Source organism: Sinohyriopsis cumingii, chromosome 5, assembly GCF_028554795.1.
Source record: "Sinohyriopsis cumingii isolate HCF-2022 chromosome 5, ASM2855479v2, whole genome shotgun sequence".
Classification (NCBI taxonomy): domain Eukaryota; kingdom Metazoa; phylum Mollusca; class Bivalvia; order Unionida; family Unionidae; genus Sinohyriopsis; species Sinohyriopsis cumingii.
The window spans coordinates 18,228,540-18,240,882 of NC_142965.1; the positions used below are offsets into that span (position 1 = coordinate 18,228,540).

A 12,343-nucleotide genomic window follows, 5' to 3' on the forward strand; every position below is an offset into this window, starting at 1 on the left:
GTGACATTAAAATCTCTCCTCCACCCCCTTTTGGGGAATTGTTGCATGTGTTAAATGGTATTTAACCATATAGGCTAATCTGTTTGCACCATCATATGAAATTCTGCCATCAGGCCATACTATGCTCTTTTCCCCATGGTCTGAGCTATCTACTGCCACTGTCCAGTGTATAAAACCATTCCCACCTGTCTTTTGTGTAGATTTTTTCTCCAAAATCACATGCAAACCATGAAAAAAAGACTCCATTATGATTGTCATATGCAAAAGCCACCAAAATGATACTCTGGATGCACATGGTAACCACGGAAACAGCAAGCTCCTACTTTGGTATGGGTCGCATATAGGACTCAAGGTACTAATTCAACTCCAATAGTAAACATATGGAAACACTATCATATTCAAAATTCAATAACTTAAAATTTCTGGGTGCTGATGATGAGACCTATAATTCTCCATGCACAACTAACCTTGGTGCAAGCTTATGTGTGGAGAACACCATATAAGCCGCGGCATTTTGTTTATCTACATGTGCATGAAACACATGTTATTGATTCTGCACCAATGAATCAGGTGCTACTTTCATTATTGAGTACTCCTAAGTTAAGCCTGTAAAAATAATAAAATTGCATCAATAGAATTTTGTCTATATTTTTTAAAAATTACATATAGGATAAGCTCTCAAAAGATATTTTTACTAAAATTTTAATTTTCATTATTAACCAATTATGGACCACCAAACCCGTAAATACTCTATTATTTGTTCAACCATTTCTAGACTGGTTCACATTTCTTCCGTATAATTAGTACCGTGTGTCCTTTAGGTAGTCTGGTGGTTTTCTGATTCGGGATGATCTTCTTAATGCCAGGTCGGATTTTGGATATGTGTCACATCGATCTCCATTTTTCTTTAGATTTATTGTATCATATGTCTTGTCATCGCATGGTGGAATATGTGGTGAATTCTTTACTGTCTTGAAAAATGACAAATTTCTAGTTATATGATGGTCTTCTCTTCTTGCTGTTATCTTTGATCCCTTTTTGTTGACAACTTCATATGGTTTGGGGTCGAATGGAGTTGACAACTTGTCTCGCTTTTCGTGCTTTACTAGAACACTGTCTCCAACTTTGAAATTTGACTTCTTAGCTTTCCTAGTTTGATCTGCATAGCTCTTCATCTTTTTCTTTTTCTCAGTATCGGTTGTTCTAGTTTCGTTGTCGTCTGATTTGATTTGTATACTTGGGAGTTTAGTTCTCATTTTTCGTCCAAATAGAATTTCGGCTGGAGATTTGTTGGTTGTTGCATGAGGTGTGGCTCTGTAATTGCGTAAAAACTTGTACATTTCTTGTTTCCAGCTTTTACGTTCTGCATTAGCTGCTTTGATTGTTTTTCCAATTGTCCTCACAAACATTTCTGCTTCGCCATTGGCTTGAGGCCATAAAGGTGTGATTTTCCTATGCTTGAATCCCATGTATTCTGCAAACTTTGTAAACTCTTGTCCATTGAATGGGGTCCATTATCTGTTTTTACAACTTCTGGTATTCCAGACATTGAAAATATTTTGTCAAGTTGCAGATTGACTGCCTTTGCAGATGTTGAGTTAATAATTTCAACTACTGGATATCTTGAGTAGTCATCAACAAATACAATTAAGTAGACTCTTGACGGAAGGGGCCGCTGAAGTCCATGCTAATTTGACTCCAAGGATTGTCTGGTAGAACTGTCATTTTTAGCGGCTCTGTCATTTGCTTTGGCGTTGATGCAAGGCATGGTATACAACTTTGACAGAAATTCTCTACTTGTTTGTCAATATCAGGAAACCATACTTTCTCATGAAGAATTTGTTTTGTCTTGACTATGCCATGATGGCCTTCATGTGCTAGCTCTATCACTAGCGTCTGTATCCCTTGTGGAATTACTAGCTTCCTGTCACACAGTAGGGCAAAACCATTTGTAACTGGAACGTTCGTGAGTTCAAGTCTGAGCCTTGAAAATGTTTCCAAGGTTTTGTTTTGTTTGTAAGAATGTTTCCAAGTTCCAGATTATATTGATTTGATAACATGTTGAAGGTCCTGGTCCAGTAAATTACCGTCCGAATTTCTTCAGCGGTCATGGCTTTGGGTATAACATTGGCAAATATGAATTGAATATTAGCTTCTGCAACATCAGAATGTTTACAGCATTCAGTTCCAGTCTTGGGATATGGTGAAATATAAACTGCTGCATTTGTTTTACCGGGCTTGTATACTACTTTGAAATGGTATGCTTGTAATATCAATCTCCATCGCTCGAGTCTTGCAGGGGGTCGTGAAATGGGATTGTTGAAAATTACTTCCAGGGGCTTGTGGTCACTAATTAGCTTAAACGTATGACCAAACAGGTACAGATGGAAGTACTCGCAACTCCAGACTATTGCTAGTGCTTCACGTTCCGTTTGTGAATATCGTTTTTCCACATCTGAAAGTGCTATACTGGTGTAGGTAACAAACTTTCCATTCTGAGTTAATAACGTGCCTAGACCGACTGGACTTGCATCTACAGTTAATTGTGTTTCCTTATTAGGATCGAAATACGCTATTATTGTGTTACTAGCTAGGTCTTGTTTGAGGTTTCCAAACGCGTTTTCGTATTTTTCAGTCCATTCCCATGGTTTATTTTGCTTGGTTAAGGCTCGAAGAGGCTCATTGGTTGTGCATAATTTGGGATAAATCGTCCCACATAGTTTGTCATGCCTAGAAAACTGCATACTGGCACTTTTTATTGCTTCCACTTTCTTCGGATCTGGAAAAATTCCATCTTTGCTGAAAATGCATCCAAAGAACTCAATTTTGTCTTTGTTGAACTCACATTTGTGTTTATTTAGTCTCAAACCCTTTTGCTTTATGCGAGTGAATGTAGACTATAGATTTTTGTCATGTTCTTCCTGAGTGCGATCAAATACTAGAATGTCATCGCTAATGTTCCTTGTGCCTTTTAGTCCTTCCAGTGCTGTACAGAGTGTGTTTTTAAATATTTCCGCTCCAGATGATATTCCGAAAATGAGACTTTTATATCTTCGTAGTCCAATATGAGTTGAGAATGTTGTAATATTTCTTGATTTTTCGTCCAATTCTAGTTGATGGTAACCCGAATTTAGGTCAAGCATGGAGAATATGGTTGTACCGTTGATATCTGCTATAAGGTTGTCTATTGTTGGTGTGATGTGTCTCTCGCGAAGTACTACTTCGTTGGGCAAACGCATATCAACGCAGATCCTAATTTCGTCTGGGTTTTTAGGTTTGGGAACAACCACAATTGGAGATACCCACGGAGTTGGTCCGTCTACTTTTTAGATAATGTCTAAATCTTCAGGTCTTGCCAACTCTTTTTCAACTTTCTTCCGAATATAAAATGGAATCCATCGATGTTGGCTGAGTTACAGGGATTACAGTGTCGTTAGTGTGAAGGTGTATCTGTACCTATTTTAGTTTTCCAATTCCTTTGAAGATATATGGGTACGTTTTACACAATTCTTCAGGCTTGCTTTTCACTGTAGCACAGATTCTTGGAATTATTCGTAACTGTATGCTTGTTTCACAACTAAGTTGGTTTCCAAAATTTCCTTTGGTTATATAGAATGGGGCTGTAGTGATCGTATATTTTGTCTCAATCTTGGCTTGAAATTTGTCATCTATATGTAATTTCGTTTCTGATCCATAGGCAAATACATTTGTGTCTGTTTTCTGCAGTTTATGCGTAGGTTTCAGCTTTGCAAATGTATGCTTCTCCTTGACATTAATGTATGATCCTGTGTCAATCAGTACCTCTATTTTTATTCCATCTACTTATACCATTGTGTGAGGTTGTTTTGGTTTTAGAGTATTGATTTTATCTCGAGTTCGCTGGCCAAAGGTGTATTGTGCATAAGAACTCTCAGATGTACTACCTCTATCTTGCTGGCTTTCTACTTGATTAACTCTGCTTTCTGCCTTGAGTCTTGATCTACAGACTTTAGCAAAATGGTTTTTCGTCTTGCAGACGTTGCATTGTCTAACGTTTGCTGGGCACTGCCTATCTGTGTGGATATTCGCCACCACAATTTTTGCATGTTTGGTTTTTGTAGTTTTGTTTATTGGTGCCTTTAGCTTTCACCACGAAATGCGTCTTATTTCTACGACGACTCGGTGTCCTTCGTTTTGTTATGGCATTGGCATTCTCTCTTTCGGATTGTTCCATTTCTGTTGTTTGTCTGTCAGATAGTTTCATGGCACGGGCAAGTGTAGGAAGATGTTAGGTCCATGTCTTCACGAAGTGCACGACGTCCAAAGACGTGTTGACAAACATCCTTGAATTATTTGTGATTTTATTTCTTTGTTGACATCATTGAAATCGCACGTTGCTGAAAGCTGTCTTAGTTTGGTGTGGAAATCATCAATCGATTGTCCATTCTGTTGTTTTACTTGCCAAAATTTGTAAATTTCAAATTCGTGGTTCTCCTTTGGTGCGAAATAGTTTGCCAACTTTCTACGGCGGTTGGATAATCTTCTCCAGTCTCTTGGAGAGTTTCAAAAAATGTCGTTTACTTCCTCTTGATAAAAGGACTATTTGAATTTAAATACAAGTTTGGATAGAACAAATTTTTCTAAGATTCTTTTGACATGAATGGTAGGTTAGAAACAGGGCGGTATTTCTTTAAATCGTTATTGTCAAGAGTCAGTTTCTTCAACTTTGTCTTTGCGATGTCACTTTTGAAACACAACTTCAGTTCCCGGACACGAGAGAAGTAATGACATCATCGGTTAGTGAAGGCATCATTGAATCGAAGCACTCAAGCAGCAGTGATGTTGGAATCGGATCGAGTTCACACTACTGTGATGCTCTCTTCATGAGAAAGGTTCAAATGTTGTTAAAGGTTGCCGTTGATATTCTGTATCACAACTGTATGGTTACGATTAGTCAATTAAAATTGTGATGTCAAGCGATAATCTAATGGAAATAATTATCAAATAGGTCCGGTATGTCGACCGTAGAGGAAATCGTTGGAAGTTTTGTATATTTATTCATTGACATTGTTAGTAATCTCGAAGAATTCTTTGCATAAGGAATTGTCAGCGAACTTAATACTGTAATTAGGCTGATTTTGCTACATGAACTTTGTGGAAGTCTTATTAACAGCTTGATAGACCTGTTTATGAATAGTGAGGCTGTTGGAAAGCCAAATCCTCGCAGCCTTTCGTTTTTTTCCTTTGTTAGTGTGACAAGGGTCCCTAACACTACTATACCATGAATAACACTTTTGAACTGATATTCTGCGCTTTGTTTCTCGGGGCATGCTTGTCAAGCAATAAACACAAGCACTTAAGAAGGTAACAAAGTTGTTAGGTTTGCTTCTTTTTCTAGCATTAGTTGAGTTTTATCTATCATACGGAAGTTTTTCTTAGTAGCAAAAAAATATGGAACGTTAGGGACTGATACGTTGAGATGGCATGTGACACAGAGATGATCTGGTAGAAGTTCGTGGGACACCAATGAAGACTTTAGAATATTAGCATCGGGTCTACGAAGAATCGAGTCTAAAATGTGACCTTGTGGATTGGTGGGTTGGCTAAATGACTGTTTGAGGCTGAAGATGTAAGTAGAGTTTTGATGTGTATGGGTTTCCATGACAATCCAATCAAAGTAAACGCTGAAATCTCCAAATATTATCAGGTTCCCATCTATTGCGTTTTCACACTCCAGGAGGCTAGAAACTGCTCCAAAAAGAGCGATTGGGTAATCTTGTTTTTTTTTTTTTTTGACATAGTACATACATACATACATACATACATACATCCGTCCATCCATCCATCCATACATACATACATACTTTACTTGGGAAGGTTTTATGACCCGTGCATTTCCACATTTAATTTTGACTGTTAGCATCTTCTTTTAAACAATATAAGAAATTTTAAGGTCTGTAATAATTTGGGTAAGCTTTGGTCTAAAAATGGTTCTTATAGTTTTCCAAAAAGCATCATGTGAGGGTAGGCTAAGAAATAAATGTTTTAGTAAAACATAAACATGTATTACTTTCAAGAAGTTTTGTTATTAGTGGCGTTATTCTATTACTTCATTTACTTAGCCTAGGATTGCTTTACAGCAGTTCGTCTAATATAAGTTGGAGTAAGGGTGAACAATGAGATGTTATTGTATCAAGCCTTCCATATAGGCATACATAGTACACATATTATAAAACTAGTACAATTTACATGGCTAGTAGAGTATAATTGTTCCACAAAGTGTAGAATAATCATTACGTCTTATATCGTTCAACTATTAGTTGTTTTGGAATAAAACAATAACATTGCGAGAAAGACAACTGCTTATTCATTTATGTCTTTCACATCGTTGTTTTATTGTAAATACCAATCTGTGAGTGTTTCACGCACACTCATTCTTGTATTTGGTGCATATTGATGATTCCGCTGTTTAACTGTGTACAGAGGAACTGTGTTCTAGCTATCCTGGAGTTGAAATAGATATACGGTAAGGCAGTAAATGAAATACCAAAATCTGACGTACTCAGGAAGCTAGAGTAAGATCAATTCTAAAGGATATGAAATTCACAAGGCAAGCAGGGTCGCACACGTTTCTTCAAAATAATGGGTACTGTCAATTCAAGCTAGGTACACAGAGCTATTGACCCAAACATGGAAACTGAAGACACGGGGACATCATGTACAACTGAGACTCTCATTATCTCACAAAATGAAAATAAAGACAAACATTACTGGGCCATGCATGTTAGTTACTCAGATATAACTGTGGTTCCTTTTTCTTATTATCCAAACCAGATGATTAAATCCTTCTAGAATCAAAAGACGATCGCGTCATGAGTATTACTTCTATAGGTAATACATTATTTATTAATCAATACTTCACACAGCAAGGTATCAGATGCTGTTTCCATACAGTTCAAAAAAGGTGTTTCAACAGAAGCATATGACGGAGTCATAAATAAGCTTATGTACCAAACGATATATTATGCTATTGCAGCTATGTGTAAATTAACACTCTCAATAAATGTTTATACATGATACCAACTACAAAGTATACAAACATTCATTTATTAAATCTCGATCTCATTTGTATTTGACGCTTCACATTATGACCGCGTTTGTTCTTTTTGGATTCTATTATAAGTTTCATTACGTGTAAATTTGGTTGATTAAATTAGTTGCCCAATTAGAATGACCTATTAATGAAATTTAAGGACGCACGTTGTCAATTGTGCATCATGGATAACACGTTTACATAGACAGAATGAACAGACAATACAAACTAAGAGCGCACACAATTTTGAACAAAAGCACGGAGACAAGGGTAATAAGTACATCCTGCAAAATCCGGACAGATTTACACATATAATTTGTTGTTGTTGTTGTAGGGTTTAACGCCATTTTTCAGCACAAGATAGGCTATACATGGCGGCCAGTATAATTGGTGGAGGAAGAACCCTGGAAAACCCCGGGAAGAACCACCGACCCACGAGAAGCTACTGGCAGGCTTTCTCACGTACCAACGTTACATATAATTTGAACATTGATTATAATGGAAGGACAAATATACTATTAAAAATGCCCACCCCACCCCCCAAAAAAATAAATAAATAAGAAAAAAAAACAAAACATAGACAATGAGGACAATTTATATCAAGGACAACTGGGACAGCATTAACTGTCGCTGACAAAGATATGAGCATGATTTAGAAGTGCATGAGCAGCTTGATTGACTTTGATTTCTGTCATCTAAACGACTGCCACTATAATTTTCAAGATCACATCGTCATAACGTAACCACTTTACAGCCATTTTGTTCGTCAAATGTTCAGTAACTAAAACATTAACACCATTTCACTGTAGATAAGTGTCAAATAACATAATCTAATTATATGATGTGTAATGCCAATGAGTCTGGTGTGGTTATGTCTACCCTTGCAATTAGTCATGAGTAGTTTGCAACCAGAATCAAATCATGGTCGCACCATGATTGATCCCTTTCCTTGGTAAAACATGAATTTTTAATTGCTATTTCATACAGCAAGGTGGAAGGCAGTTAGTTCCATAGCTTTTTTATATACATAAATTGCACAATTGAGCTCATGTATCACACCATATTTTGTGATATCTCAAGTGTGCTTGAATGTAAGCTAGTGTCATATTCCAAAAAATATGAATCCATCTTATTCATAATATTTCATGCTAATTCATTATGTTGTGTTTCTAGTCGGATTTATAGATTACTGTTTTTGTGTGGGAAATATGAACAAGTTTTTCTTGCAAACACTGTACGACCTTGCGGAGTGTGGTATTTTTCATATTTTCCCATAAAAATGCAGTAAACATTTTATTATATACTCATTTTATTGACTGCCTAGGGCTTAATAATAATAGACATTGCAAGAAACAATGTAACTTAATTTATGTTTTATCCCAAATACGTTCACAAGCGTAGATTCATCAATACACAATAACAGTCTGCAGGTACTGTAAGGCTCTGGTATCACGCTTAATTTGGTTTTCGTTATCTGGAGGTTAACCGTCCTCGATATTATTGCCCGGTTCGAATAAATATGAATATAAGTGGTGAAACTTGTAAGTTGAATAGATAGCGATCTGAGCAGATATATAGAACAAACCAACACGAGCCCCCGTACATGTAAACAAACAATTTAATCAATTACATAAAACATCAGGAATATACTCTGCTTTTAGATATAAAATTTTCACCGTATTACAGTAAAGAAAATAAAACACAAATATGTTTAAATAAAGTAGCCGATCTGTTTACTGATAGTTTTAATTCATCATAGGATCGAGTGAACAATCGAAGTCAATGCCTAGTGCAATTGCATAACCTGTTTCTTCGTTCACTTCACTTCCACTGTAGCTGTTCTTTCGATTATGTCGGTCTTGCCTCTTTCGGTCCTCACTCTGTGCGTAGCACTTAGATTCACAGATACGTCACAGGATACGTCTCAGAATTCGTCTCAGAATTGACATGTCGTACCATACGTTGCAGACTTAATCCGTCGAACCATACGTCGCAGGAGCTATTTTCTCCCTTTGAGCTTTCAGCGTTCCTCGCTTCTACCGCCAAATTTGTTCATCGGTTTTTCTCGACAACAGTTTTACGAGAGAATTTCTTCCAAATTCTCTCGGGGTTCTCTTGACTTGTTTTCTCTTGCAGAAAAGCTTAGACTGATCAAAATGTTTGATGTGGCGATATTAAAACTAGGAAATTTAGTGTGCGAAACACGCCCCTTATTTAGCGTAACCAATCAGAATCAAATATATCTGCCGCCTTTTTTCCACAGGCGCCAAAATCTGGGGTCAACTTGACCTTCTACGTTGCGACTACGGGTTACTGGATATTTTCAATTTGTGACAGTTTTACCATGAACTCAAAGTTTACCTTGTCCCTAATAGTCTGTCTGGCTGGTGTACAAACAAATGCTCAATTAAGAATGAAATCCCCCCCCCCCCGAAAAGACATTACCGGATCATGGCAGTATGGTGATTTAATACGCGCCTGTCCCCATAAATCTAATTAATTGTTTTCTGGTCTCGACTAATGTGTTCTTCATAGATCGCCAGAAATTTGCCCCTTCACAGGTACTCTAATTTCCTCCAAGCTACCTTTAAACTTCGTCGCGAGCTCTGCATCAGTTTCAACTAAAATTTTAAAGTTAGAGTCATATTGCGAATGAATGTGCTTGAATTATGTTTCTATGTGGATCCAACTCAATTCTGTTTTTTCGGATTATAATGGACTGGATTATTGGGTCAATTAAGTGCAGTAAGTAAAATGGATTTCAGCTGAAAATGTAGGCTACTCGTAAGCCCAGTTCAGGTTTCTTGTGTATCAGGTTTTGAAGGACATGTCGGACGGATTTGAAGAACTAACTAAGAACGTACATTTTGAGGAAATTCATGATGCATAAATGTAAGTATATTTATTACTATAATTATTACCAGCTAAATAAATTATGTTCATGCTCTTTCACTTGCATCTCGCTTTTGAAGGGACCCCAGCTATTACCTGTATCATACAATATGTCTTATCTCTAGACTAACATTATATCAAAATAGTTACTTGGGGAAATGTAAAAATCAGCTGTTGTTTTACATTCCATTTCCCCAGTGGAAATAATATTTTTTCGCCGTCTTGAATTATTGGCTCTGAGACTCTTAGTTTCCTACCAAAACTTACAGCTGCATTTTTTTTTCTTCTCGAATCTAGTATTTGGACCGACTTGTAAAACGGTACATCTCTGATAGATGTGCGATAGCCCTTGACATCGATATGCTTTTCTATGCTATATTTTTAGACCATATGGAGCGTTCGTCATAGTCTTAACCATTATATTTGCGAATAGATGTGAATATTCTCCTAAATAACTTTTTCAATTATCAGAATGGTATTTTCAATTACTGCATCGCTCACGTTTGTTGTTGACATTGCGAATATTACTTCCATTTGTATGCTTGTTTGAACGTTTTGTTTCTGACTCAGTGAACTCGCCCACATCGTCAACTTTGTCATCAATACTTTCAGATGGACGAAACAGCTGCTTTAGTTCATTCACAATCAAATTTAATTAACCAAAATCTAAAGTGCCTATTAAACACGAGTGTAGGTGGTTTGTTTACAAAGTAGCTCCTAATACACTATACGATCTTTAGGCATACGCGTAGTACACGTGTATGCAATATGAAGGTGTTCAGTATCGTAAAATACTGCACAATTATGACAATGTAAATTTAATGTTAATAATGTTTTATTTTGTATCATATTTTTTCAAAATGAGGTTTGTATGTTCAGCTCTGGCTGATTAATGAATGCTCATCTTACTTATGCGATGCGATACAATACAATACAATACAATACAATACAATACAATACAATACAATACAATACAATGCAATGCAACGGAATGCAGTGAAATACAATACAACACAATAAAACACAGTACAATGCAATGCAATATGCAACACAACAAAACACGATATAATGCTGTATAATACAATACATGTATTCATTATTTCAAATCTGTTAGTCAAGACATAAGGTAGTTGCAATATCGATGTCAAGCAGACGTTAAACAGAAAAGCAAAGCCCAGTATTGTTTCTTTTTGTCTAAAAGGCATACAACTGAAAATTCGAATGTCATGTGACTTGCATAACACCTAATCCAGAACATTGGTATCAATAATATGATTTATATGCACATCATGCTAGAAAAGAACCAATGTTTCAATTTGTTTCGTGCTGTTTATATACATCTCATCCGGGTGAACCAGGTTCGAGAGAAATAACTTCCATTTTTAAGATTAATAAAAATAAAAAAGTAAACACAGAAAACTTTGCACAATCGGTGTGCGTAAACAATGTACACTTTTATCAGATTCGCTATTGGTCAAAGGCTATTAGGTTATGCCAAGATCCATGCAAAAACGTAATTCAAATATTTTTTTCATCAAACGTATTTGCTTTTCCTTGAGAGCGAAGGAAAACTAAAGAAAACGAAAAATGTTATCTGCACCAATATTCATTACAATGATAGACGGAAAGCACACTTGTTGTGAATTAAGGCAAATTTCTACGATAAGAACAGTTTGTAGGGACAGTATTGTAATTAATGATACTTAGAAAGCATTCTGTAATGGGCTTTTGGATCCGGTAACATGTTTTTCATCTTTTTAGATAATTGTGTCATTGAAAAATAAATGACTGCCTCCGGATTTTAGGAGCCGCAGTGACTCGGTGGTTAGTGTTCAAGACTCTCAATCGAAGAATGCAGGCTCGAATTTTGACTGGGTTGGCTATATTGGTATTGCCCTGCGCCCGGCAGATTGCCCCAATTACCTCAGCAGTTATAGCCTAATTGTGGTGCTTTGCCAAATTGAACAAAGCTGGGTTAGATTTCACTCAGAAAGATGGAATGGTATTAAGTGGAATAGATGCCAGCTACAACTTTAAAAGTTAGGAATGTCATAGTAATGTGTTTTCGGAATAGTCTTGCTGTCTGTGTGCTGTATATAGTTGGACGATCTGACTTTTAAAAACCAAGGTCCACACTATGTTTGGCAAGAGATGAAACCCATGTAACTCCAAGATTGTGCTTGAATATCTGGAACATATGACACAGATTTATGAATAATTCTGGAAAATTGAACAGAATTAAAAATACATCAAAGCTGACAAAATTGAAGTATGGGAAAGTAATCTACTGTAGTTATGCTCAACCTGTATTATAAAACTGTTTGATTAGGGGAGAAACAACATGGACGCTAACTGAATGGCTATTAAAGTTTGTCAATA

The 12,343-nt window shown here is 36.4% G+C and overlaps 1 long non-coding RNA gene across 4 annotated transcripts in view; it reads right to left on the reverse strand.

Moving 5' to 3' along the window:
- LOC149798723 (uncharacterized) overlaps positions 1-12,343 on the reverse strand; it is a 73,482-nt gene that overhangs the window by 24,939 nt on the left and 36,200 nt on the right. The window contains exon 5 of one of the 4 annotated variants that reach the window (XR_016421014.1): positions 8,717-12,152. The exons of the other annotated variants lie outside the window; for them this stretch is intronic. This is a non-coding gene — a long non-coding RNA (uncharacterized LOC149798723). Of the gene's footprint in view, positions 1-8,716; positions 12,153-12,343 lie in introns of those variants that run through there. 4 annotated transcript variants of the gene reach the window in all.